The sequence below is a fragment of the Plecotus auritus genome (assembly GCF_963455305.1).
Source record: "Plecotus auritus genome assembly, chromosome: 1".
Lineage (NCBI taxonomy): Eukaryota > Metazoa > Chordata > Mammalia > Chiroptera > Vespertilionidae > Plecotus > Plecotus auritus.
The window spans coordinates 102,810,496-102,832,903 of record NC_137770.1 but is presented as its reverse complement, the minus strand read 5'-3'; the positions used below and the strand labels follow the sequence as shown (position 1 = coordinate 102,832,903).

At 42.1% G+C, this 22,408-nt stretch overlaps 1 protein-coding gene across 2 annotated transcripts in view; it reads right to left on the bottom strand.

Annotated features, from left to right (window-relative positions):
- MPP7 (MAGUK p55 scaffold protein 7) overlaps window positions 1-21,555 on the bottom strand; it is a 365,049-nt gene extending 343,494 nt beyond the window's left edge. Inside the window, exons 1-2 of one of the 2 annotated variants that reach the window (XM_080671637.1) lie at window positions 21,383-21,555; window positions 19,838-19,955 (exon numbers count right to left, since the gene is read on the bottom strand). The gene's annotated coding sequence lies outside the window, so the exon portion shown is untranslated. The remainder of the gene's footprint in view (window positions 1-19,837; window positions 19,956-21,382) is intronic. The other variant, XM_080671638.1, reaches the window with a different exon arrangement.
- Between the last annotated feature and the right edge of the window lie 853 nt (window positions 21,556-22,408).

Below are 22,408 nucleotides of genomic sequence, written 5' to 3'. Positions count from 1 at the left end.
AGCAAATTAGCTCCTTACAAGTAAGCTCTAGGACAGCAGATGATAATACTCAGGGCCTGTTCAATGCCATGGCCTGGATGCCCAGAACAGGGCCCAACAACAGTAAATGCTCAATATATTATGGCTGATTTCAAATGAAATTCATGAGTCTAGTTTATGTGAGCCTAACTTGGGTACCCTTTGTTCCCATCCTCTCTAGATGATACCATACAACTATAATAATTTAGCAAAGAAATTAATCCATCATCATTCTTAACTAAGTCACCACCAACATGAAATCATTAATTATCTGTAGAAATTGGTCTTCAAAGTTTGAATATTTTAAACATAAAATTAATAAGTAGTGCTTCAAATTACACAAAATCAGATCACTGTACTTCAAATTTTGATTGACTTAAAATGCATAAGATTAGGGTATTCAAAAAAGGATGGGGTACAAGAATGGAAGAGACCTGCATTGGAGTTAAGGGATGTGTACTCTAGTCCTGGTTCTGCTGGTTCTCCAAGTAACAATATGGCCACAGCCAGTCCCACACTCCTGCAGGCCTCCGATTTTCAGAATTCAATGATATCTGAGATCCATTACAGCTTCTCTGTGCAATGTCTCTAGGTTAGCAGATGCCACTAGACTCTGAGATGGCCAGTGAAGAATAAAGTGGTTATCTAAACTAGTCCTTGAAGGATGTGAAGACAGCATGTATGAAGTTAATGCAAATCTCAGCTGAGCGAATCAATGACCACACTTCCATTTACCAAAAAGTCAAGTGGTTCTCTAATGCTGTAATTACGATAGATAGGTGCCCAGCAGTTCAGAGACTTTAAACGATGTTTAAAAAACATTAGTTTAACTTTAAAAAGAAAAAGAAAAGAAACACTAAGGGTGGCAGCCTACATCTTCCTTCCAAAGTTGGGGTATGTGTGCCTACTTCACAATTCTGTTCATAGGGCCCTGCTTAATATAAAATCCTCCCTCATGTTTTTCTTAAATGTTCCGTAGGCAAAGAAAATAAAGTATTTATTGTAAAAGAGATATAAAAATATCAAGTGATGGCAAGTTAAAAATGTCTTTGAGGAACCTGCTGATTTGGACTTTAGCAGATACTACCAGATGTACTGCTGGGCATGCTGTTTTTGATGAGTTATGAGAACTGTGTTAAAGACCATGGTCCTTGAAATAAGTGCATGTTACTTTTCCTCTAGTGACATTACATGACACCAAGGATCTCTCTGTGGGACTGACCCCACCATCTGCTTATTGGATATTTTAGTGCCATCATTAGCAGAACTAGACTCATAGTAATTAAAGACAGACTTGTTATACCTTGTCATGAACTACAACTGGTATGTTTTAATGTTTTAAGGAATTATATTAACCCAAATATTTTCCAAAATGAATCACAGACCTCAATATAGAATGCAGAACTGTAAGACTCCTAGAAATTAACATAGGAAATCTAGATGATGTTGGGTATGACGATGACATTTTAGATACAATACCAAAGGCACGATTCATGAAACAAACCATTGATAAGACGGACTTCATTAAAAGTGAAAACTCTGCCCCACAAAAGATAATGTCAAATGTCAATAGAATGAGAAGACAAGTCACAGACTGGGAGAAACTATTTGCAAAAGACATATCTGATAAAGGATTGTTATAGAAAAATACCATAAAAAAAAGTCTTAAACTAAACAATAAGAAAACAAACCACCAAATTTAAAAATGGGCCAAAGATCTTAACAGACACTTTGCCAAAGAAGATATACAAATAGCAAATAAGCACCTGAAAAGAGGTTTCCTATCATATGTCATCAGGGAAATGCAAATTAAATAAAAGTGAGATACTACTATACACTTTTATGAATGGCCAAAATTCAGAACACTGACAACATCAACTAAATGCTGGCCAGGATATGGAACAACAAGAACTCTCATTCACTGCTGGTGAGAATGCAAAATGGTCCAGCCACACTGGAAGACAATTTGGCAGTTTCTTATAAAACTAAACATACTCAACAAACAATCCAGCAATCATCATGCTCGTTGGTATTTACCTGAAGGAGTTGAAAACTATGTCTTGTACAGACTGCACAAAAACCTGTACAAGGATGTTTATAGTAGCTTTATTTATAATGGCTCCAACCTGAAAGAACCCAAGATGTCTGTCAGTAGCTGAATGGATAAACTGTGGTACATCTGGACCATGTATATCATTCAGTGCTAAAAAGAAATGAGCTATCAAGCTATAAAGAGACACAGGGAAACTTTAAATACATATTACTAACTGAAAGAAGCTAATATGAAAAGGCTGCATTCTGTATGATTCCAACTATCTGACATTCTGGAAAAGACAAAACTATGGAGACAGTAAAAAGATGTGTAGTTATAGGGACTGGAAATAAATGGCCATAAATAGGTAAACCACCAAGGATTTTTAGGGCAGTAAAAATAGTCTGTATGATACCATAACGATGAATACATGTCATTACACATTTGTCCAAACTTACAGAATGTACAACACTAAGAGTGAACCCTAATTAAACTACGGGTATTAGGTGATAAAAATGTGTCAATGTAGGGTCATCAACTGTAACAAATGTACCTCTCTAGTGGGGAATGTGCCTAAGGGGGATGAGGCTATTCATGTGGAGGGAAGTTACGGAATATATGGGAAACCTCTGTACCATCCCCTCAATTTTGCTGTAAACCTAAAACTGCTCTAAGAACATAAAGTCAATTAAAAAAATAAAAATTTTGCCATGTGCATAATTCAAAAAGACACAAATGAGCTCAAAAATAAGTTTTCTAAGTGAAAGGGATTTAAGCAAGATTTGCAATGTGCCTTTTCCTCTTTGCAGATGTGCAGCCTACCTTTTAGGAAGGAACAGGAAAACCTACAGAATATTTCACTTACTGACAGATAAAATCCATTTACTTTATTTGAGAAAGAAAAATATTAGTTGATGAGGCCAGAGGATCTGTAACACCTCTACAGGATTTCCTGAGTATAGTCCTTGACAGCAGCACTAATATTCCAACTAGCATTTTAGTGAAAGTCTATTGGTTAAGTCAATAAAACATGACATGAGGATGCTATTCTTTAGCTAATCTAACTTGATCCCGGAGTGTATTTTAAAATGTCTAGTATAATGTATGATCTGCTATATCCTTTAATCACTCCTTCCTAAATACTGCTTCTTTTAAGCAATACTAACAAATATTGGGTGCAAGAAGCACCTGTTTGTCCTTCCTAAAAACATGTCTGGAGAGCTCCTGTTCAAAGGAGCTAAACAAATACAAATCCATCTACTTTAACAGGAAGTCTAGCCCTAACCAGTTTGGCTCAGTTGATAGAGCGTTGGCCTGCGGACTGAAGGGTCCCAGGTTCGATTCCGGCCAAGGGCATGTACCTTGGTTGCAGGCACATCCCCAGTAGGGGGTGTGCAGGAGGCAGCTGATCCATGTTCCTCTCTCATCGATGTTTCTAACTCTCTATGCCTCTCCCTTCCTCTCTATAAAAAATCAATAAAATATATTTTTTTAAAAAAGGAAGTCTAAGGACAGGGTTAAGATTCTTCTGTAAAGCTAAAGAGCATCACAACAACATAGCCTGAATAAAAAGCCAGCTCACCTCAGCTTCTGGAAAACTAAAGGAGGCAAGGTCAAGATTCTCCTCTAAAAATTAGAGACTAATGGGTGATCAAGATCCCAACGTTCTAGTCCATATAGCTTGATCTTGCATACCTAAGCCAGAAACGTACTTGAGGTAGGAATAACCAATCTAAACTACACCTTTGGTTCATGACTTAGAAAATGTGTCATGTGTCTTCCTTTTACACAAACCAAGGAAAATTATTTGTAAAATAACTCCAAGATGTGCTATTTAACAGGTGTGAAAACGTATCAAACTATATACTTATGGGAGCACTTTTCTATATGCACTTTATTTTTTAAAGTTTCATTCACATATGTACATTTATCAAATATGTGTATATATTTATACACATACTACAGGCCTGGTGCATGAAATTTGTGCACTGGGGTGGGCGGGGGGCGTCCCTCAGCCCAGCCTGCCACCTCTCACAGTCTGGGAGCCCTCAGGGGATGTCCTACTGACGGCTTAGGCAGCAGTCTGGCCTCCCTCTGCGGGAGGTGACCGAGCTGATCAGGGGAAGGCGCCACCCCCATCACCCCACTGCTGCTGCCACTGCCAGCCGCTGCAGCTGCCAAGGTGTTTTCATCAACATGGACTCCAGTTCCTTCACCACAAAAAAATGACAACTTTCTTTAGGCATTTTCAAGATGTGTCTTTCATAGGATATGACATTTCTTCCTTTCTTTTTCTTTATCCTCACCGGAGGATATGTTTCCATTAATTTTTAGAGAGCAGGGAAGAGAGAGGGAAAGAGAGAGAAACATCAATGTGAGAGGGACACTTCGATTGGTTGCCTCTTGCATGAGCCCTGACCTGGGCCCCGGCCAGGGAGGAGCCTGCAACCTAGGTTCATGCCCTTGATCAGAATCAAACCCAGAACCTGCGGTCTGCAGGCCGAGGCTCTATCCACTGAGCCAAACCGGCTAGGGCACGATATGACATTTCTTAGCCTCTCCAGCAGAAGACCTTCATTTTTTCCTCCAGGAGTGAGGTGAAAAAACCCTACATCACCTTCTTGGATTCTTATTACCCAAGTTATCAAGAACACTGCAAGTGGCGTACAGGGAGCTTAGCCAATGAGCTGTAAGGAAAGGTGTTTCCTCTGCAGCTCACACGCAGAGGACCCCCTGGAGTCAAATATGACTCCACAGTTCCTAATCTTAGATATGAGAAGACATGAACAGTGGACCTGCTTTCCCACTTAAGATCTTTGAATGAGGTCAAGATGAGATATCCAAATGAAAATGTCCAGACAGTGGGAACAATGAGACCAAAGCTGGATTAGAAGAACAGGGCTGGATTAATACTACACTAATTTTATATTTCTTAAACCAAAGGGACAATGCTTTAATGAAGAAAACTAAAAACTGTTACCCACCCCCAAAAAAACAAACTTTTAATAACATAACACTTCCCCACACAATAACACATTTCCAAAGCAGCAACAACACTTCTGCATGTTAGTTCAAGACAAAAACTCCCTGCCACCTACTCACATCCCTTGCAAACCATTCCACACCCATAATTGTTTTGTAGCATTTTTTGAGAGGCAAAATATTGAGATTGCCTGCTAAAATACATATAGTAATTTAGCCAAAATTAGGCTTTCAATTTAACAGCATCAATTTTTAAAATTCTAATCAATTTAAGACATAGAAACAAATAAGGATTTTTATTAAATGTCAGGAAACCAACGATGGATTTACATTAGCAACCAGGCACATAAAGAAGACATCTGCAGACAATACAAAATATGACAATTGAAAATGTCATCTAGTCTATATCTACATGGCTAGATATTGTCAAAACAGACAATTTCTTAAAAATTAACAGAATGACACATGCAGTATATCATTTATGTTAATAATCCTTTAACACTGTATATATCCTTAAAATTATACACATACCATAGGCAAAAACACATTTAGAGAAAAATTGGAGGATATACACAAATTCATACTAGCAATTGCATGTGGGGAAGAAAGGGAAATAGTGGAAAGAAAGGGAAAGAAAATATACCTCAACTTTATCTACAATGGCTTCTTCCTTTCACTAACTAAAAAAAAATATATGAAACAAATATGCCATATTAACGTGTTAAATAAAGGTCATATGGTGTTTTATTTGTTCTCTTTGTCATTCAATATTTTTGAAATGTTGCCCACGTTTTTAAAAAAAGGGGGGGGGACCAAATTTCTCACCTAATGAAAATTATTCTCACATAGAACATAACTGACATAACTTGTCTGAGTAACTGTAGGGTGGACAGGGTGAAAATAATTTCTTCACCAAGAAGCCAACTACTATTTTGAACTCCTAACATATTTCTTGAAATAGAATGGCCTAATTATCAGATCTAAACTCTGGTTTGAATCCAGAAATTCATCTATAGAGAGGGTCTTTACTATGGTTAAGTTCCCAAATAGGACAGGTCAGTAGCCTCAATATCTCCTAAGGAAGCGAAGAGGAAGATTCCAGGAGGAAAAAGCTACTAAAGACAATTCTGAATAACCCAATGTCTTCTCTCCCACTCCCAGTCATTATTCCCATTGCCTTTACAACCCTGTCCTCAAAGCCAGCCACCAGCAGGGACATTCTGCTGCACAGTGGCTCCTTTTCCTCTAAGAAGTGAACCTCAGAATGAGTCTTTTGGGTTAGTTGTTGGCTAACCCAAATGCCTTTTTTTTTTTTTTCTTTTGTTTGGTTAATCTTCTCCCAAGGATATTTTTTTCCAGAGAGTAGAAAGGAGGAAGAGAGGGGGAAAAGACAAAGGAGAGAGAAACATCTATGTGAAAAAGACACATCAATTGGTTGCCTCCTGCACAGGCCCTTAACTGGGCAGGGCATCGAACTTGCAACTGAACATGTAACCCTTCCATGCCTGGGCCGACAATCTATCCACTGAGCAACACCAGCCAGGGCTCAGTGTACTCTTTAAGAAAACCACACATTCATTCAATAATCATTTATACTATATGGACACCATGTGGTATAAATGATTATTTATAAAAGGATACAAAAATAAGGGTAAAACCCCTACCCTCAAAGATACCTGTATTAATTCTTTCTCCTCTCAATTTCTTAGTCTTAAAATGTCCACACCATCAAATCCAAAAAAAAAAAAAAAAAAATCAAGTCTACACTGTTACTAAATGATCCCTTAGAATTATATTACAGTAGTCCCCCCTCCTCCGGCCCCGCTTATCTGCCAGGGATATGTTCCAAGACCGCCAGTGGATGCCTGAAACCTCAGATAGTATCGAACCCTATATACGCTGTTTTTTCTTGTACATACATATCTATGGTCAGGGAATGTACACGGTGGAGATGCTGAACAAAGGGATCATTCAAGACCTGGGCGGGACGGAGCAGGAAGGTGCAAGATTTCATCCTCCTATTGAGAATGATGGGCAATTTAAATCTATGAATTGTTCATATCTGGACTTTTTCCATTTAATATTTTTGGGCCACAGTTGACCGCATGAACCGAAACCTCAAGGAAGTGAAACCACGGATAAAGGGAGACAACTGTACTGTCATGAGCAAAGGCAAGTAGCATATGTAAAGTGAGATTAGGTCATGTGAACAGGTCAAAAGCTTAGGAAAGTCAGTGCTTCCCCACTGTGCCCCAACACAACAGGCCTGACAAGGGCCATTTCCTAGGCAAAGCAGATTAAAGAGAACAAGGGAATGCAGGCTCATGCATCTTGTTTGTTTGTTTTTTAACCAACAAGAGACTCAGCCCTGGCTGGTTTAACTCGGTGATTAGAACTTCGACCTTCATGCCAAAACCGGTTTGGCTCAGTGGATAGAGCGTCAGCCTACAGACTGAAGGGTCCCGGGTTCGATTCCGGTCAAGGGCATGTACCTTGGTTGCGGGCACATCCCCAGTGGGAGGTGTGCAGGAGGCAGCTGATCGATGTTTCTCTCTCATCGATGTTTCTGGCTCTCTATCCCTCTCCCTTCCTCTCTGTAAAATATCAATAAAATATATTTAAAAAAAAAAAAAAGAAGAACTACGACCTTCACACCAAAGGGTTTCAGGTTCGATTCCTGGTCAAGGGTATGTACCTCGGTTGCAGGTTCCCAGCCATGGTGGGGGCAAGTGCAGGATGCAACCAATCGATATGTCTCTCTCACATCAATGTTTCTCTCTCTCTCACTCCTCCTCCTCCCTCCCTCCCTTCCACTCTCTCTAGAAATCAATGGAAGAAATATCCTTGGGTGAGGATTAAAAAAAAGAAAGATTCAATTTAGCAACTGCTAAGACTCCTTAAACTAAGAGGACAAAAATAAATAAAAAGAAAATATTACTATGCTCCAACTCTAGACGTGATCGTTTTAGGAATAAGATATAAAAAAGTAACATAGCCCTGGTCAGTGTGGTTCTGTGGTTGGACCTTTGGCCCGTGTACCAAAGGGTCATGGGTTCGATTCCCAGTCAATGGGACAGAGGACTAACTTTGGAGGATGGGATCCTGAATAAATGAGTCAAGGATTTAAGATACTCCCAGTTATGGGACAGGAGCAAGAAGAAAAGCCAGTGGCAGAAACCAAGAAGGAAGCAAACTGTCTGAGAAACAGTTTGCTCTCCAATATCCAGTTACCAAATCTATTCTATCCTTTGCCCCAGATCTCTACGAAATCCATCCCTGCCCCACTACCTCCTATTCCTCAGTTCTTCCCCTTACCTTTGTCCATCTGTACTATGTCAATGACCTCCTTGCCAACTGACCCCCACTCTACCAACACAAGGAATTATTTAAACTCCAGGTTTGATCGTAGTATCACTACAAAGTCCTATAGACTTGTGTCCCAAACTAAGGTATATTGTGGAATTTCAAGCGTGGGCATAAAAATGACATATTTTTCTGGAGTGTCAATTTTCCACAATGGAAAGTGATTTTTAACCTATTGGATTAAACATAAAACTTAGGAACAATTTTATGCTTACAGTGTGCTACTTTTGATGTGTCCTCAGACTTTTCCTGGGCAAACTTCTGTCCTTGGGGGGACACTGCAGTGGAAAAATTTCTGAGCACTGACAAAAGTACGTGAGACTTGTGCCTGTCTAGATTAAGATGGGGAGCCAAAGAAAGAAAAACTGAAGATATATAAAGTAGAAAAAAATTCCAATATGAATTCGAATCATCTAATTGTCTCCCACACTGGTCTGTGACATAAGGAGAATGAGTAGCCTGGGTCTGAATCGTGGCTTTACCACTTCATAGTCATATGACTCAGTGTAAAGTATTTAACTTCTCCATGCTTGGTTTCCTCCATTTGTCAAATGACAATACTCAAAGGGCTGCTATGAGAATTAAACATGAATATCTATGCACAATGCCTGGCATATAGTAGGGGATCAACAAATGGTAGATATTTTCTATAAACTCCAGCCTCTTCCCATCTGTTACAGCATTCCAAAGCTTTTATTAAGCCCTATATTATTCTCAGACAGAAAAACGTCTATTATGGTAAGCAGTCTTGCTATACTATTCACTGGGTCCCTAGGATATTTTAAGTTTCATATGTAAAAGTAAGGGAAATTTACTCAGTTCTAGACTCCTGTGGAGAATAGAAACATCAAGAACAATAGCCAGCCCTAGCTGGTTTGGCTTACACGTCAGCCTGCGGACTGAGGGTCCTGGGTTCAATTCTGGTCAAGGGCACATGCCAGAGTTGCAGGCTCAATCCCCAGTAGGGGGCGTGCAGGAGGCAGCCAATCAAGGATTCTCTCTCATCACTGATGTTTCTCTCTCTCTCTCTCTCTCTCTCTCTCTCTCTCTCACTTTCCCATCCTCTCTGAAATCAATTCAAAAAAAAAAAAAGAACAACATTCAAAATCACTTCAGTTATCATATATTAAGTGTTAAGACACTGAAAAATAACTGAACAGATCTTGGTGGTCAGTTTAATAGTATGTGCCCCAATAATGAAATAAAGTGCTTTACTGAAGAGATACCATTCTGAAATACACAGGAAAGGAAGAGTATTGGGAAACCCATGTTAGGAGAATCCTACTGCTGATCATCCCGTTAACCAGTCCCCAGTAGGGGATTCACAAATATACACAGATGTTTTCATAGCTTTTATTGTCTGTGTACTAAGTACTATGTATTCAGCAATCACTCAAATTATGAGAAGGAATTCAGGGAGGGAGGAGGAGTGGCTTAAAACAGGTCTGGCCTGAAGCAGAAGGACCTGTTTTAAGTCAGCCATCCTAGCAGGAAATCAGGGTGCCAAGCCTGTGGTTTAATGACTGCTTTCCCTTTTTCTCTCACAGTAATTCCAACAGATACCCTACTTCCATTTGACTTGTTCCCCCCAAATCAGTTTCACCTACTGCTTTCCTTTCTTCCAAAGAAAGCTTTATTTTCCATCATCCATTTCTCAACATTATAAATTTTAAAGCGGGGAAAATGCTGTAATAAATATTACTTGTATCATTCAACCCACAGAATGCCAGTAATAAACATATAAAATAAAGGTCAACTTTTCACCTATTTTATTATACTATAAGCACCTTGAAGTCAAGGACACCTTATATATTCTCAAGTCTGCTCTCATAATGCAATGTAAGCTACATAAAAGTATAATTACATGCAATAAATATATCACTCTAGAGGCAAGAAAAAAATCCTGTTTTAATTTTTTAAAATTCCAATTTCTTTAATAAAACCAAGATATATCCACCATAAATTTTTTTCAAATGAATTAACCTACTTCCAAAATATGACAAAAGGATTTTTCTATTAACAGTTTCCTTTTGACTTACTTACAAAAACTAGTGCAAGAAAACAATGGAGGGGAGCAGAGAAACAATGGAGAGGAGTGGCTACCTCGTGCGGGGGAGCCTGTGCTTCTCTCATTGGCATGCATGGCCTCCAGTCCCTACACCGACCGCTGACTTCCATGCACCCCGGAGCCGCTAGTGCCCCCAAGTTGTGGCCCTGTCTTGAACGAGTGGCTAGGGCAAGATAGGTTCTGGCTACCGCCTAAAAACTCGTGGGCTTAACTGGAGAACCGAGTTGGCCTGGTCTGCACCCAAACCCAGGACATGCTGGCAGCCCTGCCCTTGAGCCAGTGGCAGGGTATGTGGGATCAGGCCAGCAAGCGAGTGAAACCCAACCCCACGCTGGAAAAACACTTCCTCATGGAAGGATGAACATTTGCAGCAACATGGAGGAGCTGGACTAGAGCGAATGGCAGGTGGCTCAAAAGTGTCTGCAGCAGTAGAAAGGGGCGGCTCAGAGACGCAGGACGATCCCCACTCATGGCCCTTGGGGCTGGGCAGTTGGGTGGCTGGGCAATGGGCACATGTTGGACACTTAGCTAGCTGAGGACTGGTTGTGAGGGGCTGTCCCCAGTGCCTTGGATTTGTGGGGCACTGGCCTGGCGGCCCTTGAGCCAGCTCTATGAAGATAGGGAGAGCTGATGATCTGTCTCCAGCCCCAAGCTTCTGCCCACCCTCTCTCCTTCCCACAGGCCACTGAACAGAGCTGGAGGGTGGGCAGCAGCAGCGGCAGGGTGCTGTGAAGAGACCCAGGCTGAAAGGGGTCCAATAAAAGCATCCCCCCAAAAAAGAAAAGTTTATTCATCCTGAACAGACTTGTCCTATAGTCTCATCATGTTGAAACTGTTTTTTTAAAAATCAAACATTTAACCGGCCTTTTCTATACTAACTTCATCTCAAATAACATATTTTCTCTTTAAAAAAGATATTCTCGCCCTGGCCAGAGTTGCTAATGATTAGAGTGGCGGCCCTTGCACAGAAGGGTCTCAGGTTTCATTCCCAGTCAAGGGCACGTCTCTCCCCCTACCCACTTCGACTCTCTAAAAATCAATGGGAAAAATATCCTCAGGTGAGAATTACAATATATATTATATATTCTAATGAAAAAATAATAATTAAAATGTCATCATTTTGTAAAACCTCATAAAATATGGATGTAGACAATGGATAATGGATCAATGGCCATGAACATCACGAAAGAGAGACGATCAACATTGCATGACTGCAGCTAAGGGTACATGTCACCACCTATGAAGCAGTTTTACCAAAAAAATAGAAACAGTCAAATCAAGATCTGATTACTACTCACAGGAAATATGGGAGGAAACTAATCGATGTATCTCTCACTTCCATGTTTCTCTTTCTCTCTTTCTCCCCTCTCATCACTCCCTTCCACTCTCTAAAAAAATCAATGGGAAAAATATCCTCAGGTGAGGATAAAAAAAATTCTAAAGGGGTCGCTAGTGATTTTTTTCAAATGGTACCATAAAATGAGGCAACATTTGAAAGATTTACGTAATTCTGTGAATCAATATTTTCAAAATCATGCATGTGCATAAAAAGAGTCAAAGTGCAAGACAGACCAGTAGATTTAAATGTAACATAGTGAGACAAGTTTATTGATATGGGTTCAGATTCCACTCTGCAACTTTACGAAATTGTCACTTGCAGAGTTTTGGTGTAATATCAAAGAGAATATCCACTATTATCTAAAAAAAATACCATTGAAACAAATTCTTATTTAATTATAATTTCAAGGCCGATTGTAATAAGAATTTGTTTTTTCAAATGAAGGTCTTTATGAGGTGGATTTTCTTCATTTATTTCAGCCAAACAATAAATCACAACAGACTGAATGCAGAAACAGATACAAGAATCCAGCTGTCTTCTATTAAGCCAGACATTTTAAAAAGTTACAAAAATGTAAAACAATGTCACTCTTTTTGCTTACTTTAATACTGTAGCTATTTTTCTATAAAGAAGTGTTATTTATGTTTACATATAATGGGGTTGTTATTTTTTAATGAATACTCTAATTTTTCCTGTCTTAATTTCTAATTCAGGAAATATTGATAGATATAACCCAACATAAACAACAATCTTTAATAATTTTCAGGAGTGTGAAGTAGTACTAAAATCAAAAGTTTGAAAACCACAACACCAATGTTTGGAGTTCACAGGTCAAAGCTGTACTTATTCAATTGAGCTTTTGGACATGGCCTTTTTCTTTGATTTCCCCTTGAAACAAAACACCAAAATTTGGGAGCCAATTGGGGAGCCAAATGACAGACCAAGACCACGAACTACCACCACTTTTATTCCAGCTGTTACAACTTGGGGTCATGGAAATGAGCATAAGGGTAGTCTCTGGGGTCCTGCTAATATTCTGTCTCTTCATCTGAGTGCTGATTACAAAAGTATGTCTGATTTGTGAAAATTCAGTGAGCTGCACACTTAGGATATATGCATCCCTACTATATATGTATGTAGGATATACATTTTTCCAGGTAGATATACTTCAATACATTTTTAAAATTCATAGTTCAAGTTGCACAACAATTTCCACTTTGTTTTTCCAAATATATGATGGCTTTCAACTAACCAGTGTCTTTACACATAACTTTGGAAAAGCATGACAAAAATAATTCAAATTTTTAATTTAAAAACCTCAATATACACAACTGTAACTGTTTGGAATTAAGAACTATATACCATCAGTGACAGCTACCTTACCAAGACTGAGAAGAGAAGTCTGTGCTTATTTCTCAAGTTTTCAAAACCAAAAAAGTCACAATAAAAAAAATACAATTTAAAAAATGAAATCTTCCAATTAAAGGTGAAACTAAAGATGAATTCTTTTTTTTTTTTTTTAATCCTCATCCAATAATACTTTTTTCCATTGATTTTTAGAGACTGGAAGGGAGCGAGGGGGGAGAGGGGAAGAGGGAGAGGACATCAATGTGAGAGAGACATATCAGTAATCAAACCCGAGATCCATAGGTGCACAGGCCAATGCTCCAACCACTTAGATACACAACCATGGCAAGATGAATTCCCTTTAAGGTACTAAAGTTATCAAGAGGCCACTATCTATGCTACAAGAGGCAAAGAACATGAAAATGCCAATTCACACAAAGAGAAACCCCTACAGCTAATAAACACATGATAGGATACTCAATTGCATTAGTAATCAGAGAACTGCAAATAAGAACAGTAACATCACTCCATCTGCTACATCAGATTGGAAAAAAAATGATAAGGTCAGAAAATATCAAGTGCCAGTAAGAGTGTGGGGATAACAGCAGGCAAGAATGTAAACTAGCACACCCATTCCAGATACTCTGGCAGTACTTGATGAAATTATGTATAAATCTGAGAGGGTCCTGTGCAGGGAAGAGGGAACATGAATGTGGATAGGAGATTAAGGTCAACGATAAAATAAAATGGCAGGCTTTCCATGTACCAATAATAATAGTGGGCCATGAACTTGTTACCTAACTTAATGGGTTCAGCACTTGGATACACTAGCTTGGGCTGCTCTATTCAAGAATGAGATGTGGTTGCCCCAAAACAGTTTTCTTTTACTTGCAGCAAGCAAGAAGGGAAGCTTAGCCATTGCTTCTCTACACTATTTAGTCAATTACATTGCAGATGGCTATGTTTATGGGTTGAGTTTCTGTCAAGCTCATTCTGTTTACAGCTGGTCTGCAAAATACTGTGCTATATTTTAACATTTAAAGAATAGCATTTATTAAGAAATGCTCAGACATGAGACCCTTGTCTTATCTAACAAACTCAGCATCCACTCAAGTCTGCACATCTGATTTTTGGAGGTGGGGGAAGGGCGCACAACAGGGGGTCCCCACCTCACGCATTCCTTCAATATGTATTAAGTCCCTCTACACAAAGTACTATGTTGGGAACACAACAGCCAAGATCAGGTCCTTGCCCACAGAGTTCACATTCTAGCCAAGGAAACACTAAACATTAAACAAAATTATGAGAAAAGTGTAATAGGTACCACAACAAATATATGAGTGATTGTGACAGGAATAATGGGAAGGAGGGGTGCAACTTTTCAGAAGATTGCCAACAAGGAGTTGGCACTCAGATGAGCAGAAAGAAAATTAACCACGTATTGCCCTGGCTGGGTAGCTCAGTTGGTTGGGATATCGTCCTGATATGCCAAGGTTGCAAGAAGCAACCAATGAATTCATAAATAAGTGGAACAACAAACCTATGTTTCTCTTTTATCTCTATCTATCTTTCAGTCTCTTACCTCCTTCTCTCTCTCTCTCTCTCTCTCTCTCTCTCTCAAAATCAATTTTAAAGTAAAGATAATTAACCAGGCATTCAGCAAGCTGAGCAAAGACATCTCCAAGAACTGCATTCAGAGTCATCAAATATAAAGTCACCATATCACAGGTGATATAGTATGTTCTGAAGATGACTTTTAGGTATTTCCTGCAACTAAAATCTCAGAAACAACATTTAAAGCTCCCGTTATATAAAGTGTGGACTACAATGATTACTGCATGAATCCAACTCATTTTGACCACAGAATTCATGCTTTTTAGGAGGGAAAGGCACCACGTATGTAAATATTCTATGGCTCTAAAAAATGTTTCTGGAAAATTCTAGGATCCACCAACTTTTGCTTCATTTGTTAAGTAGAAATTGAGTATTCATGTATCTTTCCCAGATTTGCGATCCTATTTGTTTCATACATTCATTGATTTTTATGATTAAAAGCCAACATTTTTTGCATGTTTGCAACCTGCCAGGCACTGTTCTAGAAGCTTTTATACACATTTGTGTTCACTCAATACTCACAGCAACATAATACTATATTATTTCCCCTTTAGAAATGAGAAAACAAAAAGGGACATCTGTAATACTTTCAACATAAAGATAAATTTTAAAAGAAGAAGAAAGAAATGAGAAATCAGGTAAAAACAACTTGCTGAAGTCAAAGATTTAGTAAGTGGCAGAGCAGGGATTCAAATCCAGACCTTTCAAACTTCAAAGCCTATGTTCTTAACCACTGCACTTGTATTCCCCCTGGAGTCTTCTGTTTTCAAAGGGTGGTCCCTGGACCAGCAGCATCACTGTTATCTGGGAATGTATTAAAAATGCAAAATCTCAGGGCCCACCCCCAGACCTACTGAATTAGCAACTAACTTTTAAAGTGCCCTCTGGGTGACTGGGAGGCATGCTAAAGTTTGAGAATCACTGGTCTAAAGTTTTCATATTCAACTTAATTTCATGCATGTCAAATGATCACCATTTTGCAAAATTTCAATTCTATTCAAAACTAGTGACCCGGTGCATGAAATTCGTGCACATTAAAAGGGGATTAATTAGAGGAAATAATTTAATATTGCTTTTGCTCTTTCTCTATAATAGAAGTGTCAGAGATGAAAGAAAATTAGTAAAATAGATATGAAAACCTTCCTTCTGTCAGAGTCTGGGGCTCAGCATGGGACCCAGAGTCAAGTCCCCGCCCACCCATATGCACCTCAAAATCGCGTAAGACCCAGACCGGGCCACCCCCCTCCCTGCATTGGTCTACTCTAGATCCAGACCCGGCCTGTCCCACCCTTGTCAAGCCCTGCCAGGCAGGGGCATAGCCTCAGGTCCCCTGGCCCGGCGCCAGGACAGGAGGGGGGTGGCCTGAGGTCCCCCAGCCCAGACCGGGGCGGGAGGCATGCCTTGAGGTCCTCCTTCAAGCTCCGCCAGGTGGGGGACATGGCCTGAGATCCCCTGTCAAGCCCCGCTGGGTGAGGGGCATGGCCTTAGGTCCCTGGTCAAGCCCCACCAAGCAGGGGGCACAGCCTCAGGCCCAGCACTGGGAGGGGGGCACAGCCTTAGGTCCCTCGTCAAGCCCCACTGGCAGGGGGCGCGCAGCCTCAGGTCCCCCGTCAAGCCCCACTGGGTGGAAGCGCGGCCCAAGTTCCCCCTACCCAGCACTGGGGGTGCACCTTGAGGTCCCCTGTCAAGCCCAGCCAGGCAGGGGGGCGCAACCTCAGGTCCCCTGGCCTGGTGCTGGGAGTGCGGCCTGAAGTCCCCTGTCAAGCCCCACCAAGTGGGGAGTGCGGCCTGAGGTCCCCTGGCCTGGCACTGGGGCGAGGGGAGCAGCCTGAGGCCCCCTAGCCCAGCACCAGGACCGGAAGCGTACCTTGAGGTCCCCCGTCAAGCCCCGCCAGGCGGGGGGTGAGGTCTGAGGTCCCCTGGCCTGGTGCTGGGGTGGGGGGCATGGCCTGAAGTCCCCTGTCAAGCCCCACCTGGTGGGGGGTGCAGCCTGAGTTACCCTGTCAAGCCCAGCCAGGCAGGGGGGCGCAGCCTCAGGTCCCCTGGCCTGGTGCTGGGGCAGGGGTCACAGCCTGAGGTCCCCCATCAAGCCCCGCCGGGTGGGGGATGCGGTCTGAGGTCCCCCGGCCTGTTGCCAGGGTCGGGGGGCACGGCCTGAAGTCCCCTGTCAAGCCCCACCTGGTGGGGGGTGCAGCCTGAGTTACCCTGTCAAGCCCAACCAGGCAGGGGGGCGCAGCCTCAGGTCCCCTGGCCTGGTGCTGGGGTGGGGGTCACAGCCTGAGGTCCCCCATCAAGCCCCGCCGGGTGGGGGATGCGGTCTGAGGTCCCCTGGCCTGGTGCCAGGGTCGGGGGGCACGGCCTGAAGTCCCCTGTCAAGCCCTACCTGCTGGGGGATGCGGCCTGAGGTCCCCCAGCCTGGCGCTAGGGCAGGGGGAGCAGCCTGAAGTCCCCTAGCCCAGCACCAGGACGGGAAGTGCACCTTGAGGTCCCCTGTGAAGCCCTGCTGGGTGGGGGGCGTGGCCTGAGGTCCCCTGTGAACCCCTGCCGGGTGGGGGAGGGCATAGCCTCAGGTCCCTACTGATTGCTTGTTAAGGCTCCTTATGGGAACTTGGCCTCAGCTGTGGGTGCAGCCATCTTTGTGACGGAGTGATGGTCAATTAGCATATTCCCTCTTTATTGGATAGGATGCCTCTAAACATATCAAAATAACATTAATTCATTTACTCATTGCCAACATTACAGTAACTCCTCCCCTAAATTTGACAAAACACCTAATCTGCACAGGCAGTCCTCAGGTTACATCGAGTGTACATCGTTTCGTGGTTACATCGCCATCTCCCATTAATTTATTTAAAAAAAAAAAAGTTCCGTCATTTTGACGTATGTACATATGTGCTTTATGTTTTTTATTATTTATTTACCACAAGTAAAGGTCAGGAATTGTTATGTTTCTTTTAAATTTTTTTTACTGTTTCACTTCATTACTGCTGTGTATATGCTCCATGTGAGTGACGTCGGTGCTTATGTAAGTGCGTTCCGACTTACAGCGAAAATCGCGATACGTCGCACCGTAGGAACAGATCTCCGACGTAACCCGAGGACCTACTGTACTCTGATTAGACAATCCAAAAAAGAAGTCTACACTGATGGGTCTTACCAGGAGCTGAGCTAGATTCAAAACATGAACAGAACACAGAGATCCAATAGAATCTCCACAAGTTAAACCAGAGCTGTATTAGGAAGAGGAAAAAACTATTGTGATGATCAGCAGTAGAAGCTTGACAATCTTGGTCCATAGTTCCATAATACTTTGTATCCGTGGTTCAACTCCAAATTTTTACATCACTTCAACAAGCCTCTATTTGCCAAAAAAATGTTACAACATTCAGAAATATTTCTCAAGATTCAAATTGTTTTCAGTAAACATATATAGGCACTGTCTTTCAAAGAGCATGTTTTTGTCATGAGTAAAGCTAACCAGATGGTTTTACCATATATACTACAGCAAAAAGTGCTCAAGTTGTCCTTGTCCCTTATCTAGACCAGCCCTTTATAGCATCCTATCTCACCTTCTCTTTTCGAATCAATATTTAGACCAACAGCCCTCTTTTCTCCCCCATCTCAAGTTCTCAGTCTGGAGCAATGTGTATTCAAGTTTGCCTCAAATGGGTACTGCTTCTTATCAAACCAACAGCTATGTTTTCTCATCTCCCTTCTCACACAACCTCACCAAGCTATCCTTGGAACAAGCAAGCTTGAGGAACAGCTCCTACCATCAGCAGGGTTCATAAGTGAAGCAGGGTGATAATCATGCTCTCCTAAGAGATTAGGAAGATATAAATGAGCGTTCAAGGAAAAAAAACTTCTACATGCCTGATAAGGACCAATAAATCCACATTCTTGTCTGGGTTCCTGACCACAAGAAGAACCAGAGAGCTTTTTAGTAGAAGTTATTTCTAAAATTACCGACAATTTCCTTCACTTTAAATTAAGCTGTTGTTTTCTTCCATCTAAATAATCTCATTTAATAAAACTGACTTAAACCACTGATTGCAATTCTCTCTGAAGTGCAATTACAACAGAATCAGTTATAGTACATTTGTACCTTTGTCAGTGAAATGCTCTAAGAAAAAAAAAAATCTGATTGAACTCTCCAAAAGCATTACCCAGTGCACCATCTGGTGGAAGTCGATAAAGGGCAGAGATACTATGTTAAGAACACAAGCAACTACTTTATAAAAAGTCTAAATCTTCTTGCAATTTCCCACACTTCAAGAAAGCTATGACCATCAGAAGACAGGACTCATTTTCCATACAAATAGACAGATGATAAAGGTTTCTTTATGAAAATTTTTCCTTTGGTGCTAGAAAAAAAAAGAATCAGAGGTAGATGACAGGGCTTAGATACTTAATATCCTACATAAGTCAATTATGTCAAAACATACATGGTACATGCAACAGATGCATTTACCATGAAAACAAGAGATTATTTCACGATTAAATCTGTTTCATTCAGATATTCATAAGACACTTCCATGTTCTTGATGACTAATAAATTTAACACAATTCTGAGTGCCCCAAGCCATGACATCATTCTAAAGGTTCCTCCCAAATAATCACCTAATACTTCTCTCCCTTAACACTACACTCCCTTCCTTGATTTATTCTGATTAAGGAAGAAATGATTTTTACATTTTCAACCTTTCTACCAAATTAACAGAAACAAAGTCATAAACTGTGACCAAAATACATTACACTTCATTTTTATTTTCCTTATGCATGTTTATTCAATTTAAATTTAAAAACACTGCTGAAGTCCACTGATGCAAACATAAATAAAGTTCTCTAATTTGGAACACCTCCGGCAATTTAAAATAAAAGGTTTTCACATAGCACCACTCAGTTTTGTTTGTTTTTGTTTTGCCTGTGTGAAAAAATACCTTTGTGGTGTGATTCAGACTATCAGCAACCTCAGGTGAAAAAGAAAAGAACAGACAGTATTTCTTTACTGGGAAATAACCATCTCCAGCTCTGACTCATATCCATGTGATCAAATGCGTATGCAGAAACTTACTTGATGGTGGGGACCTTGCTGGGTCCTGGATTAAATCCATTACAGGTACAAAATCGAGCAGAAGTCAAGTAACCTGGGGCAGAGCTCCTTTCATCTTTAGGGCACTGAGTTTATGTATCTGTAAAATAAGCATGATAAATACTACCTGCCTCCCGGAGGGCAGGAGGATACTAAAATTTACACCATGCTTTGAGCTTCTCAATTAAAAGAACTAAATGAAAAAACTAGTCTGTATAAGAGCGTGCACCTGGAAAGGGCGGGGCGGGGGGGGGGGGGGCGTCCACTGCTTCAAGAGTCCGCACTGTGCCATTATTGCTAAACCTTGGAGACCTTCACCATTGCTCTTGTGAACAAGTGGGGAATGAAAAAGGATATATTAAACACGTCAAAGAAAAGGTAAGAGTGATTCAAAGTGCTTCTTTATAAGTAAATCAAATCAAGTTAATTGGTTAGGACTTGTCTGCAAAGTGTCACTGCATGAGTAGCAGGTGCATCCCTAAAACCCAGAGACTGTTTTTAAAGAGGCCTTTAAAAAAAAAAATTTGAAATCTGTTTAAAAAAATTAGAAAAACCCGCCGGTGTGGCTCAGCGCTTGAGCGTCAACCCATGAAACGAGGTCGGTGGTTCGATTCCCGGTCAGGTCAAATACCCGGGCTTTGGGCTCGATTCCGGGTAGGAGGCGTGCAGAAGGCAGCGATGGATGATGTTTCTCTCTCATGGATGTTTCTATAGCTCTCTATACCTCTCCCTTCCTCTCTGTCTTTGAAAATCAATAAAAACATTTTAAACATATAAAAAATTATAAGGAGAAAAAAGGAGTAATTCTACTCTTACCGCTGAGAGTGACAGAAACCAGGTTCCACCCCACAATCCTTTCAAACCTGCATAGGCATTCCTCCCTCATCAGCATTCCTCCTCCGGGTTGCTATCGCGCCGCTCCCCACTTCAGGGCAGACAAAGGTGAGTCACCTTGCTTCTGTCTACTTGTCACTTGAGAAAAAGCCCTCAAACTAGTTCACGTCAAAGGCAGCTTTTAATTTAAAAGAAGTAAGCAATGTTAATGTGTAAATCTCACTGCAAAGCGCCTGTCTCCAGAAAATGTGTAATTAACACTACCCAAGTAGAGATACCTTCTCAATTTAAAAAAAAAAAAAAAAAAAAGCCTTTTCATTAAATTGAGTAGCTTATCGCTACTATCAGTGGGTCCTTTCCCTGGGGTGCGTAACTCTGACTCAACTCCGCGGTTTTTCCCTCCACCTGCACGTCCTCCATTGGGCCCAGCCGCCTCGCCGGGAGGTCCCCAAGGGGTCCCGCCCGCAGCGGCCGAGGCCCCACACCCACAGGTCCCCTCTCCCGGCCCCGCCCCCACCTCGCCTCTCCGCAAGGCACCAGCGGGCTTCGGGCGAAGGAGCCCGAAGGCGGGCGGGTGTCTTTGGGTGGTTGGTCCCCGCCGCCGCCTCCGGCCGGAGCAGCAGGAGGAGCAGATCCCACCTCCCGCACCCGACCGGGTGCTCCATCGGCACTGCAGCCCCGGCGCCCCATTACCTGTTCTGGGCTGCCGTGGCCGCGGGAGGCGTGCTCGCTCTGGCCCCTGCAGCCCCGTGCTCCGAGGCAACGAGACAGACCGCAGCAGCGCCGCTGCAGAGGACAAACAGAAGCCGGCGGCGCGGAAAGCCGGACCTCCAGCCCTGCGAGTAGCCACTCACCCCGCCCTCCGCGGGGCGGAGCCACGGCAGAGGGGCGGGGCGGGCCGCGGCGGAGGGGCGGGGCGGGCCTCGGCGGAGGGGAGGGACACGGCGGAGGGGAGGAGTGGGCCATGGCGGAGGGGAGGGGCGGGCCTCGGCGGAGGGGAGGGACACGGCGGAGGGGAGGGGCGGGCCACGGCGGAGGGGGCGGAGCGCCGATGATGCTTTGTATGAGGCTCTACTGATAGGCTGCACTAGGGGTAGGCGTGTCAGACTTGCAAACCGCCTTGCCAGAAGAGCTCTCTGAATAGTCAGTAAGGGAAAACAAAGCAGAGCCCGGATTGGTGACAGCTCTGTGGCTCCTCTCCCCTCCTTTCAATCATCGGAAGCTCCGCCTCCACCCGCTTAATTCCCAGGTGGCCGCAGAACGGGCTGTGGTTAATGGACCAGTAACCTACCTGCACAGAATCCTGGGCACCCAGTTTCCTTTGTCAGATATGAACTTCCTTACCCGACAGCGATTCTTTGATTTGCGTATGAACGTGGTGAATAACATCTAACCTTTAACATCAGTTGGCCATTGAGAAGTCTCATGGGCATTTTTTAAACGCTAATAAGATTCAGAGGGAAATTATATGCAAAGAAAAGGCATAAAATATTTTCACCTGGTAAGATTATGCGTGTCTTTATTGCCTTTCTGTGTTCCATATGAAGCATGTATTACTTTTATAATTTTAAAAAATGAGTAAGGTGCAGAGAATGGTAAAGGCAAACTTTTGAGGATATCCAGGGAACTAATTCCTCCACAATACAAGAAAATACAATAATATATGCAACAGCTGAGTGCCATCAAAAAATATCTATTGACATCAGCCCTCTTCGGCTC